Source organism: Grammomys surdaster, unplaced genomic scaffold, assembly GCF_004785775.1.
Source record: "Grammomys surdaster isolate TR1022 unplaced genomic scaffold, NIH_TR_1.0 328, whole genome shotgun sequence".
In the NCBI taxonomy this organism is placed as follows: domain Eukaryota; kingdom Metazoa; phylum Chordata; class Mammalia; order Rodentia; family Muridae; genus Grammomys; species Grammomys surdaster.
The window spans coordinates 1,691,733-1,709,003 of record NW_021604747.1 but is presented as its reverse complement, the minus strand read 5'-3'; the positions used below and the strand labels follow the sequence as shown (position 1 = coordinate 1,709,003).

Here is a 17,271-nt window from a genome sequence, read left to right as displayed (position 1 = left end):
AGTGTGTTTCCAGCTCCAGAAGAGTCCTTTGCTTCCAGTTAAAATCACAGAATAAGAAGACGCAGTGGGGAAGACACCCTTCTATGAGTCAGATGATGGGTGTGATGGAATCATGGAGCTACTGGGTCATAGAGACCATTCTCTGAGACGGCAAGGTGTGATTTCAGGCAGACAAAACCGTTCCTCAGTTGTAGTATACTGTAAAGTAATGGAATTTACTTACACCACTTTGCATGGTGCTTTGCGGGAGTTTCTCTAGGGGTAGGTTTCCTTGTGTTTCTTAGCCAAACTGTTTGTTCCTCTTATTTTTAAACAGATGGACATCTTTCATTGTCTGGTGATTGAATCCTGAAGACTAAGGTTAAACAGGAAGGACTCCAGTTCTGGTTTTGTGTGTTTGTTTACAGTGAAGCACGTGACAGTCATGAATGAAACCCTCTAAGAATTTGCTACTTCTGTCCCCTCTGAGCTCACAAACCTGTTCTTTGGGACCTGGCAGGACATTCACAGCACCAAGTTTCCAGTTGCTGACTAAATATGCCTTCCTGTCTCCTCCAAAACCAAGGTGAACTCAGCCTGCAATTTCTTTTTAATTTTACAATTTCTTTGAAACAAATTTTCACTATGTAGCCCAAACTAACCTTGAATTCACAATCCCCTGGGCTCACAGATGAGCTCGGCCAGGCCTGTGAACGCTGCAGCCTCTTGAGCAGGCATTCTCCTCCCTCACTTATACACACCACACAGTAGTTGGATCTGTTGCTATTTCTTGCTTGGTTTTGTTTGTTGCTTTTGATTTAGCTTGTGAAAGCACCATGCCTGAGATGTGGCAGGAAGCAGGACGTGACTGTTCAGAATTCTTACACTGTCCTTGTGAAGGGACATGTTATCTCTTCTGCTTCCATATGTCATTTGTCTTTGCTTATCTAGAGAGCAGAACCCTGGCGCCCTGCCTAGGACTGTGTGGGAGCCGGGCAGTTTCTTTCTTGGGTTCATCATTTTGTTAGTTGTAAGCACCTAGTGGAAAATTACTCTAAATATATGTGCTGTAGAACCTTCAGGGGAGTGGATGTGAAAGGTATCTGGAGTTTCTTCAACCCCAGGAAACAGAACAACATGCTCACTCCTCTGCAGACGCTCTACTGAGGTAGGTGGGCGATGGCTGGGACCTTCTCCGCAGCACTTTCAGAGCCTGTGTTGGAAATTCTCCTAGCCTATACTGTATCCATTCAGCTTTACTACAGAGACATGGCATTAAGGATTTCATTTCCTAGGTACCCTGCAGATTAGAAGGACAGAAGGTTGTCAGTTATCAGCCTGTATCTTGGGGTGGAACTTGTGAGACCCATTGTTTTTGGGCTATCTCAAGGAAGTTTCCCTTTTTATTCTTTATCCATGGGTGGCTGAGCCCTTCAAACCAGACCTTCTTCATGTCCCTGCAAAAGCATGTCTTACCCTGCTAGTGAATAGCCTGGCAAATTTTTTAGGAAATAAAACAGCAAACATGTCCCATGATGACACAGCAGTATGCAAAACAAAAATGAAAAATGCAAGATAAAACTAAGTCATGCTATACACACCTCCTTGAAAGAATGAAGCTACACAGGAAGGGCATATTTCACCATCATCAGTATTAATAAGAATGGAATTGATATTTTAATGACAAGATGTGAGTTCTTCATAACCACCAGTAATAATGCTAGAGTTGGGAGTATCTTGAGCAAAAGTGGCATGGTCCTTGCTGAATTTGGTAGCCCAGGCCTCCTCCCCCTCCCCATTCTCATTCTTTTGCTTCCTGGGATATGGGGTGGGGTGGGGTGTCTCTGTCTTTCTGGACTAGACAATGTAATGAAGGGCACACAATAAGGTAAAGTATCAGGATGGATATGTACAGTAGCACAGGCTGTGCACTGCCCATCTTCAGGGGCACACTGTTTACACTCACTGCGGCATAAATGTTGCCTCATTTTCAAGCAAGGCCTGGACAATCGCAGATACTGGCCCTTGACACATTGTTACTCACCTGTGGTGAGCAATGATAGGAGACGGACTACCCATGGCAACACATAGCAACCCCACCTGGCCCAGCCTCTGAGGCGGTTTCTTAAAGGAAATGGCTACAACTGAAGCTCGAGAGAAGTCAGCTGAGATAGCCAAGACAGAAGAAAGGGAGTTCTATCTAATACAGACATGAATAAGGGGTTCAGAATCTACGGTAAGCAAGGGGTGAACGTAAGGAGTCTTGGAGACTCCTGTTGCTGCCGCCTGTGACACTCAGTCTCCTATCTTATAAACCCAGGTCAGCTGTGCTCAGGCTTATGGGTCTCAAGCTGTTCTCTAAGTAGCCCCGGTGACATCTGCTTGTCTGGAGAATTTTGTTCAAAAGCTCTGGGTAAACGTGATTCCCAGAGAAGATCACCATCTTCAGACAGATGGCTCCAGATGTCAGCTCCACTCCTGCCACCTGTTCAACCTGATCAAATGTCAAACATTCCAATTCAGACAACAATTAAGCTGATTGTGATACTTTGCTATTTAAAACTTTTTAATGGAATGCTTACAGAATTTAAAAACAAAATAAAGTTTTCTTGAGGTAAAGTTAAACTTTTTAGTCATCTCCCAGAAGAGTAGCAGCTAATTCTATATTGTCACTGAGCACAATCAACTTACACAGAGTAAAATAATGTTTCAGAGGGAATTATGTGTGCATAGGTAGAGACATGGATCTGTGGATAAATGGAAGGATGTATTGACAGGCAGAGGAGTGGGTGGACAGATAGGTGAAGAGATGGATGGTTAGAGGATGGGAGGGTGGGCAAAGGAAGGGAAGGATGGTGTATTAGCTACTCTTGGTTGCTATGACACAATAACAAGATCAAAAGTAACTAAAACTACTTTATTTTGGCTTATGAGTTCTATTGCAAGAGTCCATAATGGAACAGAAGGCAAGCCAGCTGGTGACCAGAGCAGAGAGCTGACAGAACACATTTTTCATCTGTTCACAGAAAACAGAAAGAGCAGACAGTGTGGCCAAGCCACAAACTCTCAAGCTTGCACCCCACCCCCACTCCACCGCCCACTAAGTACCCCTGTACCCAGTGACAGTCCTCCTCCAGAAAATCTCCACCATCTAACTGTCCTAAAGGTTCCATAACCTGCCCAAAGAGTACCACCAACTGGGGAATCATGTATTCAAACACACGTGACTATAGGGAATAGTTCTCATTCAAACACAGTAAAAAGAGGGGTCAATAGCTGGGAGGCATCATAGTTAGCTTCAGTTGCCAATTTGACATACCAGTGAAGAAGGGCTTCTGTGTAAGACTGGCCATGGGGCCATTCTCTTGATTGATGGTTAATATGGGAAAGCCCAGCCCGCTGTGGGCTGTGCTAGCCCTAGGCAGTGGGCCCAGGTATAATAGAAAAGTAAAAAACTGAGAAAGCCAGAGGGAGAAAGCCAGTTAACAGCTTCCCTCCATGATCTCTGCTTCAGTTCCTGCTTGGAGTCTCTGCCCTGTCTTCCTTCAGAGGCAGACTGTGACCTGGGAATCCTAAGATATAATAAGCAACTTTCTATCCCAGGTTACTTTTGGTCATGGCATTTATAACAGCAATAAAAGGCAAACCAGTACAGAAATTGGTATTGAGTGTACGGTGTTGTTTGATGACCAACTTAACCAAATAGGGTTTGGGGAGGGTCAATGACGTGTTTGGATTGGGGCTGGAAAAAACCATTGCGTTCCCAAAGCTTACAGGCTCTGTGGGTTCTCAAAAGATAGAAACATTGAGATCAATGCAGACCGTGAAGGTCTGGCTTATAAAGTTTTAGAGGAAAGCAAGGAATCTACCAAGACAGAATATGTGATACATATTTAATTAAGAGTCCGTGAGCCTGAAACCTTTGCTTTAGTGGGAAAATGGATGCTGGTCAGTTGGAGCTGAAGAACTCAGCCATAATTAATAAGAGACAAGTGTCCATGAGGAGAAATCTTCTGCAAATATTTCCTCAGGGTCAGGACACAACAGCTGTGATCTGTGGGGATCAAGGCTACATCTTAAGCTGGCAGCTGAACTTGGCCATGTGTAAGAGTCTCTCATGTGTTACAGGTTTGGGAGGCATGAAGAGGTCATGCAGAACAGCTGAGGCTTAGCCCACTGTGCCAGGCAGGGTTGGAGCACAGACAGAAGCCTGGAGAGGCTATTGGTGAAAGTGCAGCCTCAGTTGCAGTGGAGACTTGACCATCTTCATGATGCTATGATTGTGATATGTCCACCATGGACAGCAGTGTAGGATGGAGTCATTCTGTGCCTAAGAGACGAACAGTGTGTGTTGTGGATGGCAGGATAGGGGATGTGGGATTGCCTAAGTCTTTTGGACTTATCATGAGTGAATTCCCAAATTTTAACATTGAGCTTTTTACACTGTTGAATATCAGTTTTCCTTTGGCCTGATTATAACTGCTCTCTGGTGCTTCTCTCGTAGAATAAGAGTATTTAACTTGTTTTTTATTTGACAGGAATCACAGTTATGAGACTTTGGATTATTTTAAAGAGACATTGAACTTTTAAGTAATGGAGTATTAAAAGACTGTAGGAATACATGAGTTTATAGATGGGCGAATAACATGGTGGGCAGATGAATAGGAAAAGAGATAGATCAATGTATAAAGGGATGATAAAAGGAATGGGTGGATGAAGGATGGATGGTGAGTGGGTGGATGGATGGGTGGATGGACAGATGGATGATGGATGGATGGTGAGTGGGTGGATGGATGAATAGATGAATGGATGGATGAATGGGTGGGTGGGTGGATGAACAGATGGATGGATGGATGGGTGGGTGGGTGGGTGGGTGGATGATGGATGGATGGATGGATGATGGATGGGTGGGTGGATGGATAGATGTATGGATGGATGGCTGAATGGGTAGATGGGTAGATAAAAGGATGGGTGAATAGGTGGATGAATGATCAAGCAGGTGGTTGTTCAATCTTTCCCTGCTCTTTCATCTACTCTTAAGAAATGAATGACATTCAAGTAAAAGAATTCTCTATCAGCTTCCTCAGATGTCAAGGTGTATCCTTTCAAATTCCTGTAATTTGACACCAAATTTTGGGGTTTATATGAAAGAGAAAACCATACACATTTGAAAAAGTGTATGCCCAAGGCCATTCGCTTCAATATTGTGCACACTCTAAGAACTACAGTGCCCGAAGGTGTTCATCACTAGAGAGCTGCTCATATAAATCATGAATTTTAATGCACACTGAAACAGTAAACAGCCTAAAAGTGAGGGTAGGAACTCTCATTTTCTCAGACCTTAGTATCATTTTAAGGTGCATTATCTTATTTTTTCCTTCTACCAATCTATTTTTCTCCTGCAACAAGTTTATTGTTGCCAAGAACAAACAAGGCCATTCCTATAAGATGTCACTTAGAAATCCCTTGAGCTAAGCATCCAAGTCCTTGCTTACAAGTTCTGCTTTCCCCATAGCTATGTGACGTAATTGAAACGTTCTGCCACAATACAACAAAAGTCGTATCTCCTAAAGTTTCCAGAACAACATAGTCCTAAGGCATAATCAAAAGTGTTTAGTACTCATATTTCAACTTTCCTTGTATTTAAGATATGGTATATATTCTCATATACATATATATTCTATAACTTTAGTATGTTGTCTATTTCTACTCCAGGTCTGACATTTCTTTTTAAATTATCACCAACACACACAGGCCATTTAATGGACACTAATCTTTTATCCATCAAACTCTCAAAATTCTAATCATTATCCATATTTGAGATCACATATATTTTTAGTTATTTATTAGAACAGCAAACTAATTTCACTTTGAATATCTGTATTATGTTACTGTGGGTAGTACAAGTTAAACCAGTAACGATTACTTTTCTTGTAGTTATGAAGTCTAGGAATCTAGAATTGCTATCATCTCAGTGTACTTAAGGAGACAAGAGGTGAGAATTTATTTCTTAGCAAGGAACTAACTTTATTTCAAACTCTTGTCACCTGTTTTTACAAACATATTTGACTAAATGTCTAGTTAATTTTTTTTTGCTTAAGATACATTTTATAATGCTAAGAAAACATACTTAGCCATTTCATGTTATGCACACTTCTTTTAGTAGACATATTTAAATCACACACCATTCTTATGCATCCATGAAAGAAAAACAATCACCATAATTAGCTACATTCCTGACAGGCCTTCACTTCTAGAATCCAGCTCTTCTGAACAAACGGTGACCCAGTAACATCAATGCATAGCTATTTCTATTGATAAATATTAGTCATACAGAGTAGTTGCTTCCATTGTGTGTTGTGCTCATATATAACACACTTCGACAATAGTAATTCAGCTCTCTTCTGATGATAGTAAATCAGCTCTCTCTCTGACCCCTTTCCCATCTTTCTTGACTATTACTATTCCCCGTCGGTTCCTCTCCTGCTTTTATGTCCTCCTCCCCTCCTAGAGTCTGCATATGAGGAATAGTGGGACACTTGTAGTCTGGCTTGTTTTGCTTAACAGGATGTGCTCCAGTTCCACTCACTTCCCCAAAACTGATGTGGACAAAACTCTTTGTTCTTCTTAATGGATGAAAAACACTCCATTACACAGATTTCTTTATCCATTCCTCCACTGATGGGCATCTGAGCTGATTTCATGGCTTAGCTGTGGCAAACAGTGTCCCCATCATAATAACCATGATGATACAGCTAACTACTGAATGCTGACTTCCTTTTCTTCAGGTATATACCCTGGAGCAGTAGAGTAGAATGGTGTGGTAATTCTAATTTTAGTCTGAAGAACATCCATGAGACTATAATAATTTACACTCCCACCAACACGTTTGGGACCCTGGCTGCCCTTTGCCTCTTTCCAGTATTTGTAGTTTATTTTCTTGATGATGGCCATTCTGACTGGGATGGGATAGAATCTCGGTAACATTTTGATTTGTAGCTCCTTGGTGGCTAATGATATTAAATATTTTTCATGTACTTATTGGTCATTTACATCCCTTCTTTTGTATCAGTTCAGGTTATTTGGCCGCTTCCTAGTTAGAATATTGGGGAGGGGGTTGGTGTTTACTCTTGGATGTTAATCTTCCCTGGGATGAATAGTTTGTAAGGCTTTCTCTCCTTCTGTAGGCTGACTCTTCTGATAACTGTTTCCTTTGCTGTGTAGAGCTTTTAAATGTCATGTGATTCCACAAATGTTCATATCTTTTTATGCAGAGTTGTCCTCTGTAACATCAAGAGTGAGTATTGTCTTTCTTAAGACTACGTGAAATGGAAAGGCCCTACCCCTCCCATCTGGCTCTGCAGTTACTTAGAAATGGGTGACTCTGAACTTCTGCTTTCAGAATACTGGTGGTTACCTTTGGTTTACTCTGGTAAACTCTACCCCAGGACCCTTTTCTAAAAATCTTATCCCTACGAATTAAAAGAAAACTTCCCTCTTGCAAATAGATTTCCCTAAGCCATCAATGCCCCTCTGTCTGTGTTGATGCTTGAATGAGTGTGCCAACAGTGAACACTGCCTGACCACACATCACCCATGGATTCTAAGATACTATTCAATGCCAAGGGTGTAAATGAGACATTAAAATTAGTATAACATATCATATACAGAAGATGTTAGGGGCGTGTTAGAGTATATTGTCATACATATTTGTACCAGTGCATTTAAACATGACTGGAATAACATCTGTCCAAATACTCCCAACAATCATCTATAGGTACTAAGACGAGATATTTGGCTTTCTTTGTGTTTTTCTGTAAAGTTAGCAGTCATCTTTCTAGTAATTATGTAGCATGTTTTCAAATGCAATAAACATTTATAAAAAATGTAAGGGATAACATTTATGGAAAATTGGGCAAAACAAGCACTCTCCCTCGTGTGTGTGTGTGTGTCTGTGTGTCTGTGTCTGTGTGTCTGTGTATCTGTGTATATGTCTGTGTCTGTGTATTGTGTCTGAATATGTATCTGTATATCTGTGTGTATGTCTGTGTGTCTCACTGTGTGTGTCTGTGTATTGTGTCTGGGTATGTGTCTGTGTGTGTCTGTATATGTGTATGTCTGTGTATGTGTTTGTGTCCATGTATGACTGTATATGTGTTTGTGCATGTGTGTCTCTGTGTGCATGTCTGTGTATGTGTGTGTGTCTGTGTATATCTCTGTGTGTGACTGTGTCTGTGTATGACTCTGTGTGTGTGACTGTGTCTGTGTATGACTCTGTGTGTGTGCCTGTGTCTGTGTATGACTCTGTGTGTGTGCCTGTGTCTGTGTAGGACTCTGTGTATGTGTCTGTGTATGTGTGTCTCTGTGTCTGTGTATGTGTCTGTATGTGTATTTGTGTGTGTCTATGTCTCTGTGTGTGTTTGTGTATGTCTCTCTGTGTGTGCCTGTGTCTGTGTATGACTCTGTGTGTGTGTGTCTGTGTATGTGTGTCTCTGTGTGTCTGTTTATGTGTCTATGTATGTGTCTATGTGTGTCTTTGTGTGTGTATGTCTCTCTGTGTGTGTGTCTCTCTCTCTGTGTGTGTGTCTGTGTGTGTCTGTGTATCTGTGTCTGTGTACACATACTATGGAGGCATTTCAGTAGTTGGTAAAACCCTGGAATTATACTCACACTTTGCATTTCACCATCACATTAAGCATAGGAGCTGAATTTCCCTCTCAGACCTTTGAAGCCCTCAGCAGCCCACTCATCCTCCTCTGTCTATTGTGTGAGTGACATTTGGGTGTCAGGTTAATGGATGAAGCCACCCTGGCCATAATGACACATCCCTTCTTCCCCATTTTCCCTTATATAACCCTGTTTTGCTACCTGTGGAGTCTTAGTGGCTTGGGAGACTCACCTCAGTTAAGCATTTGTGTCTCCTCTGTGGTCAATCACTCCACCTGTTGATTGTCAGTGTGCAAGCAAGTTTTCCTCCTTGGAAAAGCAACTGCCAAAATGGAATGGAATGTGAAAGAGATGTCCTGAGAGGAAACCCACGAAAAACAAAGAAGAGGTAGCAGGAAGAGGCAAGGAGAACACCCAGATGAGAGCAAAGTCTGAATCCAGTAAAAGGGCAAAAGGACCGGACCACGTGGGAGGGGCCAAGGACCAGCAGATTGCAGGACAGTTCTGAGTTGGTCAGCCTAGGAAGATCCTCAAGCCAAAGCCAACTTTGGGATCTCCACCCCTACAGGAGTGGTTCGGGACCATCCCCTCCTCTGTAGCCCGTCCTCCTCTGGGCTCCCAGTAGTTCTGGAGTCAAGGCCTTAGTGCAGACATGGGCTGTGGATCCTGAAGTGACTGATCTTGAGGCGGAGCTGATCAGTATGTATTTCCAGTCTACCACAACCTGTGACAGATGGTTTCAAATCAGAGAGGAGGAGAGAAAGACAGATTTTACTTTATGTGTAAGGGCATTTTCTTGCATGTATGTCTGTGTACTGTGTGCTTGCTTGGTGCTTGAGAAGGTCAGAAGGTGTCAGATCTCTTAAGACTGGAGTCACAGATGGCTGTGACCTACTATGTGGCACTGTGAATCGCATTTGGGTCCATAGATGGACAGCCAGTGCTCCTAGCTACTGAGTTTTTTCTATAGCCCTCAAATATTCATTTTAAATCACTGATCAGAAAGTTTTCCAAAATAGCCCACAATTAAAAAACGTAAGGACTATTGATCTGGACTTTTCCCCAGGGTGTTATCCATCCATACCACATTTGTCTTCTGAGTTCCTTTGACTGAATTCGGTGAGAGTAGTTTTACTTCAGTCTCTTTTGACCACCAACGTTGAGAAATTCCTCAACAAAATGACCTTTTCATTTTGAAAAAGCTCCAGTACTTATCTTTGTATTAGTCCATTTTACTTTGTGGAGAGAAGATAATTCTCCATAGTCACAGTTCCAAGGAACGTCACGGTTTACAGTAGCACGCCAAGTTAGATATTTATGCGACTGGCAATATAGAAGGAGGTGGACGGGATTAGCAACCAAACTTGTGACCCATTCTCAAGTGTTTCTAACACATATTTTTTGTGTGCTATTTGGTTATAGACCAATCTTACTCATGCATTGATCTTATTTTTCCTATACTTGATTCTCTGGTCACAACTTACGACATGCTGGGTTTTTTTTTTCAACATTTTTTTCTACTACATATATTTTAATAAGGCATCTTGTACATTTTGAAATACAGTTGGGTATAAATTAACTGGTGATTATTTTATTGAATGCTAAGCATGGTAACAGTCATTATTTATTCCCAGACTTTAATCTCATCTCTCTAGCTCAGGTCTTTGTCTTTGTCCTAACTGTCCATCGGCATCCTGTCCTTAGGACTTTTTAGACAAAGGTTTACTTAGGGGCCTACCCCAGCAGAGCGTTCTGATGTTGCACAGTCACGTAGGCACAATTAATCAGTGTTCATAACCGACTCTGATACTCAGCTGAACTCCTCCCTTACTCCACCTCCAACACCCCTCACTTTCATTTTCTACTTCATTTATTTCTAAATTGCTTGTAATTTTATGAATACAACCTTCTTATCACCAAGGGAGAGAAAGGATCAAGACATATGGAAGTCTGTAGCTGGATTAATCTCCAAGAGATGTTTCAGCCATTTCCCTCCAAACAGCACTTTAACAGAGATTTAAAATATGAACCAAGATGAATGTACACAACAGAGAAAAGCCAAGAATAGTTAGACTTTATTTTACTAGAGAGCTGAGAATAGAAAATCCCGTTGTGGACAAAAGTCTCTCCCTACTCTGATACTCTATATATTTTTAATCAATCAGGAAAAACAAATCAGAAAAAAAAAAGCTTTAAAAAGCAAGAGTGTTCAGATCAAAAGTGGGGTGGTTTCCATTACTGAACAACTAAACTGGCTTATTACTAAAGGGTAAGTGTGTTTGGTCACTGTGGCATTAAAGAGGAATTCAGAGAATTGAGGTGTGAATCGTTCAGCATCCATGTGAAATTAGAATGAGCAGACATCTTATTTAGAATGATTGATGGCCCCTGCTGAGATGAGCAAGTGTGGAAAACATATGCCACCTGGTTTTGTGTTTTGGCTGCCAGATGGCGCCTCACCCCACCCAGCCCTGGGCTGTCCCTCCCACCTACCAGCTCAGTCCCCTCCTTGCCCCACTCCCTCTCCATTCCCTATACTCCACTCTCCTGTCTGGCCGGGAGCGGGCAGTGATGTATGAGGCCCATATGTATTCTGCATATTATTGAATAAAACAAAAAGCCCAGGGACCTGGATGGGAGAGGGCAGGCGGAGAAAGAAAGGGGGTAGGACCAGGTATGGGAAGAAACAAGAGAGAAGTCCAGAGGACCAAGAGAATTAATAGAAATAAATAGCAGTGGGGGATGGGGAACTTAGGGAACCCCTAGAAAGTCCCAATGCCAGGGATGAGAGAGGCTCCCAGGATCCTATTGGGGATGGCATTAGCCAAAATACACAACAGAGGGGAGATAGAATCTGAAAAGACCACCTTCAGTAGATAGACGTGGCCCCCACTGGAGGGATGGGGCCACCCAACCATCTCAAAATTTTTAACCCAGAATTATCCCTGTCTAAAGGAAATGCAGGGACAAAAGTGAAGCAGAGGCTAGAGGAAAGACCATCCAGAGACGACCTCACCATTTGATCCATTCCATCTGCAGACACCAAATCCAGACACTACTGCTGATGCCAAGATGTGCTTTCAGACAGGAGCCTGGTATGGTTGTCCTCTGAGAGGCTCTGCCAGCACCTGACCAATACAGATGCAGATACTCACAACCAACCATTGGACTGAGCCTGGGGACCCCAGTGGAAGAGTTAGGGGAAGGACTGAAGGAGCCAAAGGGGACTGCAACCCCATAGGAAGAATATCAACTAACAGGACCCCTCAGAGCTTCCAGAAACTAAATCACCAACAAAAGAGTACACATGGATGGGTCCATGGCTCCAGATACATGTGTAGTAGAGGATTGCCTCATCTGGCATCAATAAGAGGGAAGGCACTTGGTCCTATAGAGGCTTGTTGCCCCAGAGAAGGGGCATACTAGAGGGGTGAGGCAGGAGTGGGTGGGTGGGTAGGTGAGAGAGCACCCTCTTAGAGAAAAAGGGGAAGGGGATGGGCTGGAGGGTTCACAGAGAGGTGACCAGGAAGGGGAATAACATTTGAAATGTAAACAAAATGATTAATAAATTTTTTAAAAATGACATTTTTCAAGAGCAGGTGGGGATGGGGAGCCTATATTCAAATGCTTTGTTTTCCAAGACATATTTAAAAATTTATGTGTGTATGTGTGTATGTGTGTGTGTGTGTGTGTGTGTGTCAGAGTTGATTCTGTCCTTTTACCATGCAAGTCCCAGGATTGAGCTCAAGCTGTCAGGCTTGGTGGCCTTACCTACTGGGCCATCTCCCTGGCCAGCAGGACATATATTGATAGCTTCTGAATGTCATACATAGATGTCTCACCTACTAGAAGATAATCCTTCCATCTTCAATGCCAAGACTTTTCCTGTAATGCTCATTGTATAAATGTGTTTTAAAAAGTAAAAACCATGATCAACTTGTAAGACACCCACAAAAAGGGAACTTTGGACATACTGGGGTCTGTTAACCTGGGATTCTTCCCAGGAGTCTACCAGAGTGTGCTGAAGACCTCTTTGAGTTGAGGTTCTAGTACTCCTGACTATCTCCCCTTTTCTCTCAATGACAGTGTGACATCAATGGAGTTAGTCTGGTCTTGGTTCTGCTCCTCTCTTTTAAGAGAAAGTTACCCAGGTGGAGTTGTGCCACCCCCTGCTACCACTTCCAGTCACCAGATCATAATTTACCTGATCTTAGAGCCAGGCTTTCTTTGAGGGGAAAACTCTTTTACTTGGAATCAAAAATTTTTTTATTGTCTAAACTTACATTTTAAGATAGGAATGGTGCTGCATGCCTTCTATGACAGCACTTGAGAGGTGGAGGTAGGAGGATCCAGAATTTAAGGTAATCCTTGGTACATAGTGAGTTCAAGGCCAGTCTTAAGACACATGAGGCATCATCTCAAAAAAACAAAACAAAACAAAACAAAACAAAAACCAGACAAACCTGAATACATAAATAATTTATATTTTGCTATGAACTAATATGAATACAGTATCAAGCAGTAAGGTAAATAGAAGTTGGATCTGGGGATGTGGCTGTCTAAACCTGCTGCATAGCAAGGCACTCAGCTCCCTTTCCAGCCTAGAAAAAAGAGAAAGGACGAAAGGAGGAAAAGACAAAACTCAAGCCTGACTGTGTCTGATACGAGCACTAGAATTTGGTAAGACACGCCAATACATTTGTCCAAAGTTATGTGGAACTATAGTTAGCAAACATGCACCCTCACTCCCTAAGTTATCCTTCCTTCCTTCCTTCCTTCCTCCCTCTCTCTCCCTTTCTTCCTTCCTCTCTCTCTCCCTTCCTTCCTTTCTTCCTTCCTTCCTCCCTCCCTTTCTCTCTCCCTCCCTCCCTCCCTCTCTCTCTCTCTTTCTTTCTTTCCTCATTTTTTTCTTTCTCCCTTTCTTTCTTTCTTTCTTTCTTTCTTTCTTTCTTTCTTTCTTTCTTTCTTTCTTTCTTTCTACCCTTATCACCCAGGAAAACGGAAACAACATTAATTCTATAGAAGTTGTTTGGTTTAAGGATTGGTGTTCTAGTTTGTTTTTTTTTTCTGTTGCTGTGATACACACTATGACCAAAGCAACTTTGAAATAAATGGGCTCATTTGGCTCATACTTCCAGGTTATAACCCATTGTTAAGGAAGCCCAGGAAGGAACTCACAGTTGAAGCAGAAACCACTGAGGAAAGCTGTTTTACTGGCTCACACTCAACCAACTTTTTGATGACCTCAGACCACCTGCCCAGCGGAAAGCATCACCAACAGTAGGCTGGGTCCTCTGTATTAATCAGCAATTGAAAAAAAAATGTCCCACAGACATGCCCACAGGCCAATCTAATGAGGTAATTCCTCGACTGAGACTCCCTCAGATAACTGTGCTAACTACGAGACTTAGTTAAGCAGATATTGGGGAGCTAAAACACATAAAGAAGACCCTGAAATAAAACCAGAAAGGAAGTGGTCGCTATACTACACCCCTCAGAACTGGAGGAGCCATAGGAGAGTTGGGGTGATCAGGACCAGGAAGCTCTGTAGAAGAGAGGCCAAATGGAGACTTAGGCCTCTGGGGAGGGTACAGAGAAATGCTTCTAAAGGGGAGGGCAATATGAGTGTGTCTGTAAAGGCTGTTGGGTAACCAACAAGCCAGAAGCTCACAAACATGGCAGTTGCCCCTTCTTCCTCCCCTTGCTGTCAGTCCCCTTGGGCCCCCTACAGGTAGAATCTTACAGGGAGCTAGTCAGCAAAGACATCTTATGGGAAATGTCCCAGCCCTGGCTCTGTATAACAAGGTTCCCAGGAGGAAGAGAATAACTTTATAAGATGAAAGCAAACGACTCAAACCAATCTATATCTTAAGTGTGTTTCTGTATCACTGCAAAGCCCACATTTTAAATGATGGGGTGTACTTTGTACAGTGATTTTTAAATCCCACTTACTTAAACATTTCCTATTGTTAGACATTCATGTTTATGCCCCGGGTTTTGCTTTTGATAATAAAAATGTCTTGAAAAAGTCCTACATTTGTCCTCCTGTACGTTCCCTCGGGCCAAATTCTCTGCAGGTTAATCTCTGTGTCAGAGGGCATGGAAAGTGCCCTGACACCTCTGATTGCCAAACTGCTTTTCAAACCAATTGTTTCAATTTGTGCTGTCACCAACAGTACTTGGAAATGAAAATGAATTGGCTGAAACCTACTTATCCCCCAGATCTCTGTGCTTGCAAGATTCAAGACAGTGCCTTGTATCCTCTCCTCGAGGCTTCTCATTCTGACCTGGTAAGCAAGCAGACACACAGACACACAGACACAGACACAGACACACACACACACACACACACACACACACACACACACACACACATACACACACACACACACACACACGTCTGTGCTCACTGCACAGCAATTAGGACCTGTGACCTCACTTGGCTAATGTTCTAGACTAGTGGACAGAGATTTGATTTACAAATTTGGGCTGTGGTCAAAAGTAATCCTTTAGATTCAGGCAACTAGGTTTCTAAGCTTCTTTTATTTTTAGGCAGGAGCTCATTGTGTAGCCTAGGCTGGCTCTAATTAGTGCTCCTCCTGTCTCAGCCTCCTGAATTCAGATGTTACAGGTGTGTATCACAATTCCTGGATGAAGAACCTTTTTTTTCTCTCTTTAATTTTCCCCACAGTGCAGGCACTCTAAGAATCAACCCGATAAGAGCAGACTATTTAAAGGAATCTTAAAGTCCGTCTTAGATTCAGTCTTAAGCCTGTACTCCCAGTCTGTATGAATAACTAGCACAGGCTAGGAACCATTAGCTGGTAACGTTGAAGGAAAAGAAAAAGCATGACTTAAATATAAAATTCATTTAAGACTATTTAAAAGCAGAGTCAATTTTCCTGAAAGTACTTGAGATAAAATGAGTAACTATCTCTGCCTTTGGGTTTATATCCTTACCTTTTTATTTTTAAATATTAAAAACTATAACTGTATTATATTTTAAGTTTTAAAGATTTTAGTGATCTTTAAATTAAAAGTTTAAAGAGATTCTCTATGTCCTTGAATGTGTAAGAGTGCATGGAGTCTTCTTATGTGTGAGTTTGTTTTTGTTTCCTCTAGGTGTGTGTGTGTGTGTGTGTGTGTGTGTGTGTGTGTGTGTGTGTATACACATCCATGTGTTACCAGGTATTAAATCTAGGGCATTTCATAGGCTAGGCATGCACTCTGCCGTGTGCCTGTCTCTCTCACAGGCATGGACTCTGCCGTGTGCCTGTCTCTCTCACAGGCATGCACTCTGCCGTGTGCCTGTCTCTCTCACAGGCATGCACCCTACTCCACCACATCTACATCTCTCTTTTTTATTTTGACATAAGGCCTCACTAAGTTGTCCAGACTGACCTTGAGCCCACTTTGTAGCAAAGGAAAGCCCTGAAACGTCAATCCCCCTGCCTCAGACTGTTAAGTAACTGAGAATGGAGGCCAGCAAGCCCAGCCCTCAGCCTACTCACAATGCCTTTGAATAGTAACTTTTTAAGCTAATGTTTTGTTTTTGCTGTTCAGGAGAGAAGCAAAGTTTATCAGTTATTTTGACATAGGACTATTTTATAAAATGTTACTTATAATAGATAAGCATACATGAAACATTCCAATTCTACATCTTTATATTGTTCTTTGCATGAATAAATTCACAGATCAGAAAGAGATACCTTTGATTCATGTTTTGAAACAAAAGACTTTGTGCTAAGCAGTGGAGATGGCTCCTAGGAAGAGGACCACCAAGCCAGATGACCTGAACTTGACCTTCAGGACTCATGTGGTGGAAGGAAGGACACCCCACAGCTGTTTTCCGACCTTTACTTGCACTCCATGGGGCACGCTTGAGAATGTGTGTACAGTGAGTAAATCAATGTAATTTTTAAAAATGTTAAAATATTTTGTACTTAGAGCCAAACACAGTGGTGGACATCTGCAATACCAGCTCCTGGGAGACTGCTGCAGGAGGATCAATAGTTCAGTGGCAACTTGTATTAAGTAGTGAGTCAGTATTTAAAAAGAAAAAAGAGAACTTATTATATTTAAGTCCGGGCACACACTCCATAGCTTCACACATAACTCTATGTGGAAATGCATCTGTATTCACAAGCGAGTACTTGGAAGGCTAAATTCTGCTAATAAATGACCATTTCCACTTCCTTTAATTAACTTCAATAAAGCAGATTTCATGTAGCAGTTTGTTCTATTAAATCTAAGTCATCCCCTCTTCCTTCCTAAATTTATGGCCTTTAATTTCAATGTACCTCATATTTATCGAAACCACAAAAAGAAAAAAAAATCATGTCCTCATTTCATGGGATTCAGGGTGGCTGTAAAGTTATTTCTTTGTCTCCTTCCTTGACCCTTCGGGTTGGTGAACTGTGGCATGCTTTGCTTGTTGTTGTGGAGAGGGTGGGAGGGGGAAGGAAGACAGAAGCCTCTGTCTCCAGCCTCCACATGGCTGACAGACCTTGCCTAGTGTGAGCAGAGTGAGGGCCTGGGATGTGAACCATATTTTATGGCTATTCTGAACTGACAAGTTCAGAGCACAGAGCACAGAGCACAGAGCACAGAGCACAGAGCACAGAG

The 17,271-nt window shown here is 42.2% G+C and overlaps 1 long non-coding RNA gene across 1 annotated transcript in view; it reads left to right on the top strand.

The window, feature by feature from the left end:
- The first annotated feature begins 1,021 nt into the window (after positions 1-1,021).
- Positions 1,022-17,271, top strand: part of LOC114630117 — a 26,274-nt gene continuing 10,024 nt past the window's right edge. The window contains exon 1 of the long non-coding RNA XR_003712772.1: positions 1,022-1,147. This is a non-coding gene — a long non-coding RNA (uncharacterized LOC114630117). The remainder of the gene's footprint in view (positions 1,148-17,271) is intronic.